We start from the raw sequence: 13,316 nt of genomic DNA, 5'->3' as shown, positions 1-13,316 counted from the left end.
TTCTTGTACTCGAACCCTCTTGCTACGAAGGCCAACATACCATTTGCCTTCTTAACCGCCTGCTGCACCTGCATGCTTACCTTCAGCGACTGGTGTACCAGAACACCCAGGTCTCTTTGCACTTCCCCTTCTCCCAATCTATTACCATTCAAATAATAATCTGCCTTCCTGTTTTTGCCACCAAAGTGGATAACTCACATTTATCCACATTATAGTGCATTTGCCATGTTTCTGCCCAATCACCCAACCTGTCCAAATCGTGCTGGAGTTTCATGACATCCTCCTCACAGCATACCACCCCCCCCCAGCTTTGTGTCGTCTGCAAATTTGGAGATATTACATCCAATTCCCTCGTCCAGATCATTAATATATATTGTGAACAGCTGGGGTCCTAGGACCGATCCTTGCGGTACCCCACTAGTCACTGCCTGCCACTCGGAAAATGACCTGTTTATTCCAACTCTTTGCTTTCTGTCCGCCAACCAGTTCTCTATCCAAGTCAATACCTTGCCCCCAATCCCATGTGCCTTAATTTTGCACGCTAATCTCTTATGCGGGACCTTATTGAAAGCCTTCTGAAAGTCCAAATACACCACATCCACTGGTTCTCCCTTATCTATTTTACCAGTTACATCCTCAAAAAATTCCAGTAGATTAGTCAAGCATGATTTACCTTTTGTAAATCCATGTTGACTTTGTCCGATCCAGTCACTGCTTTCCAAGTGCTCTGCTATTACATCTTTTATAATGGACTCTAGCATTTTCCCCACTACCGATGTCAAGCTTACCGGTCTATAATTCCCCGCCTTTTCTCTGTCACCTTTTTTGAATAGTGGGGTAACATTAGCTACCCGCCAATCCATGGGTACCATTCCAGAGTCTATCGAGTTCTGGAAGATGACCAGCAATGCATCTACTATTTCTAGGGCCACTTCCTTAAGTACCCTGGGATGTAGATTATCAGGCCCTGGGGATTTATCGGCCTTCAGTCCCATCAATTTTCCTAACACCATTTCCCTACAAATACTGATTTCTTTCAGTTCCACCCTTTCATCAGACCCTATGTTCCCCGGCATCTCTGGGAGATTATTTGTGTCCTCCTTTGTGAAGACAGAACCAAAATATGTATTTAGTTGGTTAGCCATTTCTTTGTTCCCCATTATAAATTCCCCCGATTCTGACTGCAAGGGACCTACGCTTGACTTCACCAATCTTTTTCTCTTCACATATCTATAAAAGCTTTTACAGTCAGTTTTTATGTTCTCTGCAAGCTTACTCTCATATTCTATTTTCCCTTTCTTAATTAATCCCTTTGTCCTCCTTTGTTGCATCCTAAACTGCTCCCAATCCTCAGGATTATTGCTTTTTCTGGCCAATTTATATGCCCTCCCCTTGGACCTTATGCTATCCCTAATTTCCCTTGTTAGCCACGGTTGGGTCACCTTTTTTGTTTTATTTTTATGCCAAACTGGGATGAACAAATTCTGTAGTTCATCCATTCGGTCTTTAAATGTTTGCCATTGCCTATCCACCGTCAACCCTTTGAGTGCCATTCCCCAATCAATCCTACCCAACTCGCTCCTCAGACCATCATAGTTTCCTTTATTTAAATTGAGGACCCTAGTCTCTGAGTCAACTACTTCATTCTCCATCTTAATGAAGAATTCGATCATATTATGATCGCTCCGACCCAAGGGGCCTCTTACAACAAGATTGCTAATTAATCCTTTCTCGTTACATAACACCCAGTCTAAGATGGCCTGATCTCTGGTTGTTTCCTCGACATATTGGTCCAGGAAACCATCCCGTAAACACTCCAAAAATTCCTCCTCCACAGTATTGTTACTCATTTGGTTGGCCCAATCTATATGTAGATTAAAGTCACCCATGATGACTGCTGTGCCCTTATTGCACGCTTCTTTAATTTCTCTTTTAATGCCATCCCCAACCTCCGCCTTACTGTTGGGAGGTCTATATACCACTCCCACTAACGGTTTTTTCCCCTTAGTACTTCTGAATTCTACCCATACAGATTCCATCTCATCAGAGCTAATATCCTTCATTGCAATTGTGTTAATCCCTTCTTTAACCAGTAATGCTACCCCACCTCCCTTTCCTTTTTGCCTATCTTTCCTGAATATCAAATACCCCTGGATGTTGAGTTCCCAGTCCTGGCCTTCCTTGAGCCACGTTTCCGTAATCCCAACCAAATCGTATTTGTTTACTTCTATTTGCGCAGCCAATTCATCCACCTTATTACAAATGCTCCTCGCATTAAGACACAAAGCCTTCAGGCTTGTTTTTTTAACGCTCTTAGACCTATTCGAATTATTATTTACTGTGGCCATGTTTGATTTAATCCGTTGATTTCTCTGACTGCCACTTTTGTTTTTCTCCTTCCTATCTTTTGCTTTTATCCTTGTTTCCCTTTCCTCTGTCTCCCTGCTCAGGTTCCCAACCCCCTGCCATTTTAGTTTAAACCCTCCCCCACAGCACTAGCAAACACTCCCCCTAGGACATTGGTTCCAGCCCTGCCCAGGTGCAAACCGTCCGGTTTGAACTGGTCCCACCTCCCCCAGAACCGGTTCCAATGTCCCAGGAACTTGAATCCCTCCCCCTGGCACCATTCCTCTAGCCACGTATTCATCTGAAGTATCCTTCTATTTCTACTCTGACTAGCATGTGGCACTGGTAGCAATCCTGAAATTACTACCTTTGAGGTCCTGTTTTTTAATTTATCTCCTAACTCCCTATACTCCGCTTTTAGGACCTCATCCCGCTTATTAGCTATATCGTTGGTGCCTATATGCACCACGACAACTGGCTGTTCACCCTCCCCTTCCAAGATGTTCTGGAGTTGCTCGGAGACATCCTTGGCCCTTGCACCAGGGAGGCAACACACCATCCTGGAGTCTCGTTTGCGGCCGCAGAAACGCCTATCTATTCCCCTTACAATTGAATCCCCTATTACTATAGCTCTACCCCTCTTTTTCCTCCCATTCTGTGCAGCAGAGCCACCCCTGGTGCCAGGAAGTTGGCTGCTGCTGCCTTCCTCTGATAAGCCATCCCCCCCAACAGTACTCAAAGTGGTGTATCTGTTGGAGAGGGGGATGGCCACAGGGGACCCCTGCACTACCTGCCTGCGCCTAGTACTCTGCCTGTTGGTCACCCATTCCCTTTCATCCTGTCCAACCTCTACCTGCGGTGTGTCCAACTCCGTAAATGTGCTATTCACGTTGTCCGGAGCATCGTGAACGCTCCAGTATGTGTCCAATCGCAGCTCCAGCACCGCAATGCGGTCTGTCAGTAACTGCAGCTGGATGCACTTCCTGCACATGTAGTTGTCAGGGACACAGGAAGTGTCCCTGAGTTCCCACATATCGCAGGAGGAGCAGATCATGGGGCCCGTCTGTCCTGCCATGACTTACCCTTTAATTAATTGAATTTAAATTAAATAAATCAATCCCACTAATTACACTATAGTTAACTGGTTTACCAACAGTCCCTGCTACACCAGAGAGACCTTAGAAACTATAGACCAGAGTTAAAGTTCTAAAAAAAAGAGAAATACTCACCAACCAAATACTCACCAACCAATCACTTACCTGCTTCCTGGTGACGTCACACTTTGATTACTTTTTACCTCTCTCCCCTGCTGTTGAACTGGTCGGGCTGCTCCTGACTCACTGCCGCCGGTGTAACTGCCGCCGATGCTGTGTTCCCACACAGGCCCGCTCTAGTCGGGCTGCTCCTGACTCACTGCCACCGGTGTAACTGCCGCCGATGCTGTGTTCCCACACAGGCCCGCTCTAGTCGGGCTGCTCCTGACTCACTGCCGCCGGTGTAACTGCCGCCGATGCTGTGTTCCCACACAGGCCCGCTCTGGTCGGGCTGCTCCTGACTCACTGCCGCCGGTGTAACTGCCGCCGATGCTGTGTTCCCACACAGGCCCGCTCTAGTCAGACTGCTCCTGACTCACTGCCGCCGGTGTAACTGCCGCCGATGCTGTGTTCCCACACAGGCCCGCTCTAGTCGGGCTGCTCCTGACTCACTGCCGCCGGTGTAACTGCCGCCGATGCTGTGTTCCCACATAGGCCCGCTCTAGTCGGGCTGCTCCTGACTCACTGCCGCCGATGATCACGGCTGATCATCCAAATTCAGTACCCTGTCCCTGCTTTCTCCCCATATCCCTTGATCCCTTTAGCCTTAAGAAATATATCTAACTCCTTCTTGAATATATTTAATGAATTGGCCTCAACTGCCTTCTGTGGTAGAGAATTCCACAGGTTCACCACTCTCTGGGTGAAGAAATTCCTCCTCATCTCAGTCCTAAATGGCTTACTCCTTATCTTTAGACTGTGACCCCTGGTTCTGGACTCGCCCGCCATCGGGAACATCCTTCCTACATCTAGCCTGTCTAGTCCTGTTAGTATTTTATAAGTTTCAATGAGATCCCCTCTCATTCTTCTAAACTCAAGCAAATACAAGCCCAATCGACCCAATCTCTCTTCATATGTCATTCCTGCCATCCTTCCTCAAATAAGGCAACCAAAACTGCACACAATACTGAAGGTGTGGTCTCACCAAGGCCCTGTACAACTGACAAAGACATCCTTTCTCCTGTACTCGAATCCTCTCGCAGTGAAGGCCAACATACGATTTGCCGAGAGACAGAGTCAAAGAGACAGAGTCCCAGAGACAGATTTCCAGAGACAGAGTCCCAGAGACAATCTCAGAGACAGAGTCCGAGAGACAGAGTCCCAGAGACAGAGGCTCAGAGAGACAGAGTCCCAGAGACAGAGGCTCAGAGAGACAGAGTCCCAGAGACAGAGGCTCAGAGAGACAGAGTCCCAGAGACAGAGGCTCAGAGAGACAGAATCCCCGAGACAGATTTCCAGAGACAGAGTCCCAGAGGCAATCTCAGAGACAGAGTCCGAGAGACAGAGTCCCAGAGACAGAGTCCGAGAGAAAGAGTCCCAGAGACTGAGTCCCAGAGACAGAGAGGCAAAGTCCCAGAGAGTATGAGCAGCTCGGTGTAAGATTTACAAAATTTCTACATTTCCCCGAAGGTTGTTATTAATAAACGGGACCCTGCGTGGACATTTTAAGTCAAAAAGGGTACCCAAGATGGCGTCCGTGCCTCATGACAGAAAGCCTGTGAGATTTTAAAATGGACTCTGCAACACAGACAGCTTGTGGATCGAAACCAAAGCTGCAGTGTCTGTGAAGAGAGACTTTGTATTTTGAAACCAGACAGGACTCTGAATTATGCACTAGACCGAATTGGAGACAAATCTAAATTCAGTTTTAGGCCAATAGTTAAGGCCATCAAGCAGTCTACATATATTATCGGAAACAGATTAAGAGAGCCATCGAGGCTGGACAGGCCCATCAAGGAATTTCATGACAATACAAGTCGATTATCGGGCCGGTAGACGCAATTACCGGCCATCTAAAACCAGTTAGTATGGATTGCTACCATTATTTAAAATAGCCCGCCAAGATTAAGACAAAGAACTAACCTGATTTGGCGCGCAGATAAGGGTTTTCGTAAAGAGTATAATTGAAAGCCCCCGGGTAGCAATCACGTTCTCTGCACTTTTCTTCTCTCTCCGCTCTTCGGCCCCTCGCCCTCGTGGCTGCTGCTCTTTCCCCATCCCACGCTTACCCCCTGGCCTTTGCGCGTGCCTTTCCCCACTCCATCTGGAATCGCCCCGGCACCGTATTGGGTGGACACGGACAATTCAGGCCAGGCGAGGCGGGACGCGACGAGGGGAGGAGGGAAAACCAGCTGAGGAAGACCAACTGAGGAGATGAACTGAGGAGACGGGCTGAGGGTAGGCTTCAAATTATCGGGCCTTCAGCCTTGGCTGGCCTGCGAATATCTGCACACCAACTCAAACTGTCTGCTGGTGAAAAAGAATCATCCCTGCAAGGTAAAGTACCCAAACAGAGACTTTAACTTTGGGGTACTCAAACCTGGACAACGCCCTTGCAGTGCCCGGAGACCACGTGACAACGGCAGGCTCCAGAGAGCACCAAGAGCGAACCCCGAACCCCGCTGCTGTTTTGAGTCCAACAAACCATTTTGATTGGTGAGCCTGAAGTTCTGACCCCTCATAGCTTAACCTAGTTCGGTATAGGGGGTGGGATAAGGATAAGGGGATTGTTAAGATAATTGTTTTCCCTCGATGTGCCATGTGTTCCCCATTCCCTGTATAAGTATAGTTATTCTTTTGTATTTTTGCCTGTAGAAGTGTACACTAGTAATTTTCCATAAGGTTGTATCAATTTTTCCTCTTCAATAAAATCTTGTTTTTTGTTTACATCCAACCACCTGGCTACTCGAGTCTTCTCTGTACCGTCGCCTTGTACCTAAGTCCGGTGTCTAGAACCCAGGGGCGTGGGAGCGATTCAAACTGCTCATAAACAGTCAGAGGCATAACTGACTGGGCGCACGCGCCACCCCGCAGGCCACCCCCTACAGAAATGGCGACCGCGGCAGGACACCGGCAACAAGGTTGCAATGCAGTGGACAGTGGTTCGGATGAGCGAACCGTGATGGAGGAAAGGATTTCTAATTATGTGTTTAGCAAGGTGAATATCACTAAGAAGTGGATCACCACTCTTTTAAGGGCTGGGCATCCGATAGATGCAGCAGTTAAGTGGACAGAGGGAAAGGAACACAAGAAGTCCTTAGAGAAGGCAGTTTGGCTGATGTGCTTTAAAAAGCAGGTCCAGCTCTTGGACGGGCTTGTTGCAGCACAGGCAGTCGGGATAAGGGAGTCAGCCCTGGAAATCCAGGATAAGGCTCTCGCAGGGGAGAAGTTATTAGTAGCTTTGCAGGCTTTGAACCAAGAAAGAGTGCATTTAGTGGGAGAACACAAGGCCCAGTTGGAATACTTATGGTGCCAAGTCACTGAGGCCAAGGGAAATGAGTTAAGGTTGCGCGAGAAAAAGGCCCGCTTGGCAAGGCAGTTTAGGGAACAGGAAGAGAGAGTGCAGGAGTTAAAAGCCGCTTACAAGCTAGCAAGTGAACAGGGGTTTGAGGAGGCAGACCACGGCCCCTGTAGAGAGAGGATAGAAAATCTGAGCCGGGCCCTTCGGAAGGCAAAAAGCATGGTATGCCTCATAAGCCCAAAGGCAAGCCAGGCAGATATTATGGGGAACGAGGGGAGGACAGTTCCAATGCTACCGGTGGTGCCCAGGGACGACCCGGTTGAGAGAGAGGAGACCTCACGGCCACCGCTCGAAGCGCCGAGTTTCAGTGAGGTTTGGCAGCAAGGGGGGATGGAACATGGGGTGGAACCCGAAGTGGAGCCAGAGGTGGAGGCGGAGGTAGAGCAACCCCCGCCCAAGAGGCCGGAGCCGGGACCGATGTGCCCAGTGCGGCATCGGAGGTTCGGCCCACCCGCCATTGGCGACAATGAGGGACCCCTCTAAAACCAGTTCATGTTACCCTTTAACACCCAACAGCTTAGAACGATGGTCAGCCATCTCCCGAGGCTCCCCGAAAAGGGAGACCCCTCGATCCACTTCAGGAAAATAGAGCAGACCGCCAGCGTCAATAACTGCGATGACGGCAGAGGAGGCCAAAATGCTGCTATTCTCCCTGGAGAGTAATCTCCTCCAATCCCTCTCTGACGAGTGTAAAAGGGAGCTTAGAGATGCGGTTCTAGAGGCCATGGGGATGGATGAGGGAAGTCCCTTCTCCCGTGTGGAGAAGATGATCCAGCTTTCTGGGGTAACTCCGCAGGCTTTTGCGGACCGGCTGTTGCCGGTGTACCGGAAAGCTTACCCGGGGACGCCAGGCCAGGTGTTCCTGAACGGGGATTCCTTGACGCATTGGCTCCATTGCCTGGTGGTGATCAGCTTGCCACAGGTCTGGGCAGAAGCCTGGTTCGACCCCAAAAATCCCCAGACCACAAAACTCACGGTAATTAGGCAGCTAACCCTAGCCTACAAAAACGGCAGGGGAACCGATGCACACCCACCAAAAGGGAAGGTGCATGAGGTAAAACCAGCAGTGCAGAGTAGAAAGAAATGGCATCAGGAAGGGAATCACCCTCCCCAAGCAAAGACCAATTGTTACGGGTGTGGGAAGGATGGTCACTGGCAGAAGGAGTGCAAAAACCCTTGGAAGGATAACAAGGGAAAGCAGCCCACAGCCCCAGCCCAAAAGGCGGGGGTAGGGACCCCTTCCGCAGAAGTCGAGTCACTTTTGGACGCGATGAGGTCATTACTGACTTGCCAGGGGAGAGTAGCAGCTGCCACCAGTGCTCTCACCCCGTCAGCCCCATCCAACCCACAGCCATGACTAGAGCCAGCGCAGCCTGTTTATCTGTGTTCTCTCCGATATGATGAGCGGAGAAGACCCCTTTTGGAGATGGAGGTGGAAAAGGTGACAGGGACCTATCTGTTCGACACGGGGGTATCGTGCACTGTGATCTACTCAGCTAACCACATCACCTCACCTCTCTCCAGTGGGGTCCCATACAGTCTATCGGGGTTCACGGGTAGGGAACAGGCCGGCTCAGTTTCCATCCCGCTCACCATTCGGATAGGACCGCTCTGCTCCAAGTGGACGTGTGTCCTGATGAAATGGGACGTGGAGGGTGGAAGAGGGGTCCTGGGGGTCGACTTTATCATAGGTCGCAGGATCTAGTGGATTTGAGGAATCACTGCCTTTGGGGGGCAGGCAAAGTAAAGAATGGAGAGATCATAGTTATCCCGGGTAAGGAGGGGAAGGGGACCCTCTGCACCATGAAGCTCAAAGAGGATTACAACACGGTGGCATAGTGGTTAGCACTGTTGCCTCACAGCGCCAGGGACCCGGGTTCGAATCTGGCCTCGGGTGACTGTCTGTGTGGAGTTTGCACATTCTCCCCGTGTTTGCGTGGGTTTCCTCCGGGTGCTCCGGTTTCCTCCCACAGTCCAAAGATGTGCGGGTTAGGTTGATTGGCTATGATAAAATGACCCTTAGTGTTAGGGGGATTAAATACGTGGGGTTACGGGGATAGGGTGGGATATGTGTTGGTGTAGGGGTTACGGGGATAGGGTGGGATATGTGTCGGTGCAGGCTCGATGGGCCAAAATGGCCTCTATCTGCACTGTGGTGTTTCTGTGATTCTGTGATTCTGTGAACCTTGGGCTCATGGTCAGCAACACCCCACCAGAGTTCCAGGCATTTGTGCAGGCCCACCTGGCCACATTTGCCACTCACAAACATGACTGCAGGAGGGTCACAGGGTTTGAGGTCAGCATAGACGGGGGCCCCATGGCCCGACCACAGAAACAGTAGAACTTCCCCAGGGAAGCAGAGCCGGACATGGAAGCAGCCATGTCCTCGTTAGTGCAGCAGGGAGTTCTGAGACCGATAGCTACCCACGTGAATTCTCCGTTATGATCGGTCAGAAAGCCGGACAATTCCTGGAGGGCCACGGTGGACTATCGGCTGCACAATAGCAAAATCCCAGCCTGCGCACCCACAGTAGTAGCAGTTGCCGACCTCATCGGGAGTATTCCAGCATCCGCGACCACTTTCACGATGCTGAATATTTCAAATGGGTTTTGGTCCATCCCTGTAAGGAGGGAGGATCAGTACAAGTTTGCCTTTATGTTTAAAGGGCAGCAATACACATGGAACTGTTTGCCACAGGGCTTCCACAACAGCCCCAGCATTTTCCATCAGTGCATGGCCGACAGTTTGAAGGATTTTAGCCAGCCCTCTAGACAGTTGGTTCAATATGTGGATGACCTGCTCCTGTTCACTGATTCGAAAGAGGAGCATGGCCCGCTATTGACCGAACTGCTGGAGCTGCCATGACAGAAGGGTTTCAAGTTAAATCCCAAGAAGGCGCAGATCGGCCAGCAGGAGGTGAAATTCCTGTCTGACTGTGCGCGCTGGAGAGAGGGCCATAGATAAGGCTGGGGAAGGAGAGCCCCAGGACCCCTATCAGGCAGGTCCGGAAGCCGCAGTCCGGGACAAGGGAGGCAAATGGCGGGTAGTTTTGGCCCCAGATCTAAAGTGGGTCCGAGCCCAAGATCCCGTCTGGAGGACTGTCCCGGTGAGAAAAGAGAAAGGGAAGCATCTAGAAGGTCCGTTCGGGGCAGTGGACGAGCCTTCAGCACAGGTTTTAAAACAGGCCGCTGGTTATATCAACCAGTGTAAACTGTTTATGCCTGAAAGGGGAAAGCAGCAAGCTGGGGAAAGGTCTGAAGATAAAGATCCTCAGCCTGCAGCAGGAGCGAGTTCACAGACTGCACAGGCAGGCGCTGTGGCTTGCTTGAAGTGCGGGACCATCCCGCCCATCGACTGGGACACTCCCCCACTCTTCTGGGATCCAGATGAGGGGGAGGGACCTGAGGGCGAAAACCCCACCCCTAACCCAGGTGCAGAGAGGGAGGGACCTGAGGTCGAAAACCCTGCCCCGGACCCAGCCATGGGACCTGGGGGCGGAGACTCTCATCTCGCAGCAGCAGGCTGAAAAAAGTTACCTGCCCCCAGCCCAGGTTCGGGAGGGGTCAAGCCTGGGGGAGCAGCGGTTAGGGTAAATGGCCCATCGGCCAAGAGAGCCCCACCCGTCAAAGCCTCTAGAAGGTCCCCACGGATGCCCCAGCCGAGAAAGCCATGATCACCAGCCCTTCAGTTACCAAGGGCTGCCCCTCGAGTCAGGGAGAGGTCTAAGGACACAGGTTCACAGCCAGCAGCCACGGGCTGCGAGGGACCAACAGCGAAGGACGGTGCGGTCATGCCGGGGGTAGCGGCGAGCCGTAGTCCGAGCAGGGATTAGCCTGGCCGCCTGGAGACGGGCGGCAGATGTATATAGTTTTAGTTTAAGTTAAGTTTTAAGGAAAGTGTAATTATTTAGCTTAAGTTTGGGTGTTTTTGATTTAAGTTAAATAAGGTGATGGGTAGCTTTATGTAAGTAGTCTGATAAGAGTGTATATTTGGTTCACGGTAAGGGGACTGACCATGCTTCACCAAGCCAGAGAGTCTCTTGGGGACCAGGCTGCATGTTCTTTTACATCTTTTTGCAGAAAGACTTTCGGGATAGAATGGATCGTGATCCTATTCACCCTGATCGGGATGAGTGTGGAGAGGAGGGGCGACGTCCAAGACTCCCACATCTATGGGTGTTCGGGAGACAAGGCGCCCTAGCGATCGATGGGAATGGTGAACGGGATGCGGAGGAAACCGCCGTCTACTTCCACGAGGGAAGGTGGCCAGGATGGCTGGGGTCCAATTCGTCTCAGTACTCCAGCCAAACCGGATTCACGTACGGGGAGACCTCCCTCCTGTGCCCCAGGGTACGAGTCGTTACCACGAGGGTCAGCGTCACCGTTGGAAAGCGAATATGTTTGACGTGTAAAGGACACATTCCACTGGATAGATGGTGGTGGCTCAGGAAGCTGAGCAAGGACATGAGGAACCCCGAAGTCGAGTGGGAACGGTTGGGAAACAACACCCATCGGACGATTACCGGGACTCATGGAGGACTAAGCGTATGTTGGGACAAGTGGTGGGAACCGGATAAAGGGATTTACAGCTGTATGTGGGGGTCAGAGAAGTTCTGCCCCACAGGCATATCCATTATTTTCCACCGGCAGTGGCACGACACCGGGGGTGGGATGAGGTGGGATACCAACCTGAAGTCGTGCACAGTCCCATTCTCCCAGATCCCAGTCAATGCCACTGAGCTGGTAACCCGCCCCCGTAAGCCCCTGCCCACGGCGCAGGCGGCGAGGTTATCCAGGGAAGATTGCCCCACCACCACCAAGGGACCAGGGAATGGGTTGGTACTAGTCCCCACCGATCAGATGCTGCACCAGGGGGTACACTATGCAGTAGCCTCCGTGATTTTAAATCTCACCGAGGTACATTTACTGGAGTGGTGCCCCAAAAAAACAGAGCAGCTATACCAGGCCCTATTAAAGGACATGTTCAAAAAGTTTTACGAGTTCGATTTTGCCCACGTGGACAAGACCGAACTCTACACCACACACCGAGAGTTTTTGGGTAATGCAGGGAGACAAGGAAGGGGAGTATGGAATGATGTTTTTACTGCGTTTAATACTGGGTCCTCTGTCATCAACAGCTTGGATGACATAGAGCTGCAGACCCAGATAAACGGTTTAAAAATGTAGTTAAAGAGAATATTACTGGATGAGAACAAGGTAGTGGGCTCGGAGTTGCATGAGGACCAAGCCATGACGGTCCATTTAAACGAGATCATAGCCATGTTGGAAAAGCACGCAAAGACGGTAAATGCTCTCATAAGGGAGGACAGAAATGCTCTGACCAGGCTGCGCAGAATGAGGTGTGCGTGTTATATGGGGCGTGGTCACTGGGCGAGGGCCGCAGTAATCTGGAGGATTTAAAACAGGGTTTGGTCCCGTCCTGGATTAGCAACAAGCACCTCGCAGCCCTCCACCCTTTTGAGCATGCATTGAGCCCGTGCCAACTCCGGCTAGCCTTCGAAACCTATCCAGTCCCCGTGGATTGTGGGCGGTCCAACCACACAGTCATGGGAGTAGTAGTTCGGATGCTGGTCATGGGTAGGACAACCCGACCCATGCCAGTATACAGGGTTGAGAACATTGGAGTCATTCAAGGGGGTGCACACATTCGTTTCACAGCGGTCCCGCCTTACGTCATTAAGTGGGAGCACGCTATGACAGGTACTGACCTCTCAGGGTGCCGGAGCCGGGGAGCACACATAATCCTGTGTCCACAACACCTGAATGCCTATTCAAAACTGCCTATAAATTTCACCATGGAGGCAATGGCACAAGGCCATGTTCCCCCGCAGGTAGCATATATAGGAGGTGGGACATATTGCGTCACCACCGGCGCGTCCCACTGCCAACATGGACAGCATAGCTGGTGTCCGGTTAGTGACAGCAGTTTCTGTTTTAAACCCGAGGCAGAAGTTCAAGTGGCCCAGTAACGAATTGTCCCCATTCCTGAACCCTCCACTGTTCACCTCACTGTGAAGGAGAATTTTATGAATTAGCAAAAGTACGTAGCGCACTTTGGCTATGAAATTTCCCCTTTCCCTGAACACCTTACCAAAACACTCAAAGCCGTTATAGTTTCGCAGAAACATTTTTATACACTCAAACAGAAAACAGTGGAGATAGGGACTAAGATATTGGATATTGTGACTCCACCCTGGTGGAACATTTTCAATAACATAGAGGTCCCTTCGTGGATCAGACTGGCTTCCCACATTCTCGTGGTTTGCCAGTTAGAGATATTGCTGTATTTGGTTTGTATCCATTTTAAGGGAAAAGGTCGGTGGTCAGAATTCCGA

Source organism: Somniosus microcephalus, chromosome 1 (assembly GCF_052327205.1).
Source record: "Somniosus microcephalus isolate GS21.2 chromosome 1, FLI_Smic_1.0, whole genome shotgun sequence".
Taxonomy (NCBI): Eukaryota; Metazoa; Chordata; class Chondrichthyes; order Squaliformes; family Somniosidae; genus Somniosus; species Somniosus microcephalus.
The sequence above is the reverse complement of the archived record's forward strand: the minus strand, read 5'-3'. Positions refer to the sequence as shown.